Raw genomic sequence first — 1979 nt, 5'->3', positions numbered from 1 at the left:
AAAACTGTCTGCTTATTTAGGCTTGTATATTATAACCTAAGTTTTCCGTATTCATCCTACCCTTCAGGTCTTCACTCATATTCTTTCCTACCTGAAATTTCCTCGTTTATACTCTTAGGTCCTTTAAAATATTAAGATCGATATACTACAGAATGCATAAAGAAAACAGATCACCTGCCTTTCTACAACATAGCCAATATTCATAACATTTTTTAGTTTATTTGAATTTCCTTTTTTCTGTTGGTAACAAATATACACCAGATTTTTAACGTGTTCAAAATAGGTATCCAGTGAACAGTGACTCTCCTTAGTCACCTGGTTCCTCTCACCAGGAACAGGCATTGTTATAAATTTTGTATGATCATCAGGAATATTCTATAAATTTACCAACTTTTTCATATTTTTTTTCCCATACAAGTGGTAACATAATGCCCTGCCATTTACCTTTTTCACTTAAAATGTATCTTAGAAATTCCTCTGTATCCTATACAAAGCAGCTTTCTTTCATAGCTCCACAGTGTCACGTTATATTAATGTCCTACCACTTATTTAACCAGGGTTTTGATTGTAGTCCTTTGCTCTTACAAATAGTACTATGTACGCCTTTCTGTAGAATGAATTCCTAGATATAGAACTGTTGTCAAAGGTGTGAGTGCTTTAATTTTGACAGTTCCCGCCTCCTTAGAGATTACTCGTTTCCCCTCTCACCAGCAAAGTATGAGAGTTCCTGCTTCCCTTCAGCCTCTCCAACCGTGTTATCCCATATTTAGCCCTTTGCAGTCTAAAAACGGTATCTCTTATGAGTCAGAGTGAGCTTTTTGAGTATTTTTTTTCTGTCAACTGTCTCTCCTTTTTTTATGTTTTGGTGGGGTGGGGAGAACAATTTGATTTTTCTTACCTGATGTATAGAAGTTCTTCAACATGCTAAAAAGATATATTCACTTTTTTAATAAAAATATTTTCAACTTGCAGTATATCCCACTGCTTGTTCTATAAATCCATTATATCCTTGTGATTATGATTCCTTCTTCCTCTCAACTGCTATAGTACTTTGGAACCTTTCATTTGTGGTCTGTTTCTTTCCATAAGTATGTTTCTTACTGAGATCAAGATCTGTAAAGGGAGGGAGTATTTGCTATGTTTTCCTAGAGTTTGCCCACTGTGGAGCATAATACTATGTGTGCTGAGTTTGGAGAGTGTTTACGAATGAGTTGTGGTGAAACAGAGTAATATTTGGATATTGAGGAGATGGGTATTTGGTATTTTGGTTCTACTCTTGTCTAGATCTTAATTGCACATCTACATTACTGCCACTGGCTTCTTAATAACGCTTAGCATTACTAGAGTACTTACTTGTTCCAGGCTTTGGACAAGGTCCTTTGTTTTATCCCCTTTAACCATCACGATGACAATGGTCCAGTGAGCTGGAGTTTTTCATACTCATTTTACAGAGGAAATTGGAGCTTAGAAATAAAGTAACTGGAGTCAAATACTAATAAATTTCAGGGTTGGGATTTAGATCTCACAGGTCCTTCTTAGTGACTAAATAGTTGCTGAAATAATTATTGTATATTTTTATTATCTACTGTCCTGGCTATAAACTTTTAGTGACTTTTATTGTGTCAAATCTAAATTATTCTTGTTTTCAAGGTTCTCTAACCTGCCCTACTCTCCTACTGATGGACCTGACACTCTTATTTTTAATTAAATTGGCATCTTTAGTCTTCAGTAAATGCATTATTCTCATCTGGAATGCATTTTCTTCTCAATTGACCAAATTGTATCTATTATTCAAGAACTGGCTATTCAGTGGAGCCTTTCCTGTTTGCTTTGGCCCCTGACAATCTCTTTCCCAATGTTGTAAACTTTCAACACCTAAATGGTGTGATGTACCTTTGACCACTTAAGTACGTCATTTGTCTCTTCATTTTCTAGGTTATGACAGCAGAGATCAGTGTCAAAGCTTGTGTTCCCTCTTT

The sequence above is a fragment of the Pteropus vampyrus genome, unplaced genomic scaffold (assembly GCF_000151845.1).
Source record: "Pteropus vampyrus isolate Shadow unplaced genomic scaffold, Pvam_2.0 Scaffold99, whole genome shotgun sequence".
NCBI lineage: Eukaryota > Metazoa > Chordata > Mammalia > Chiroptera > Pteropodidae > Pteropus > Pteropus vampyrus.
Note: the sequence above shows the minus strand (reverse complement) of the source record.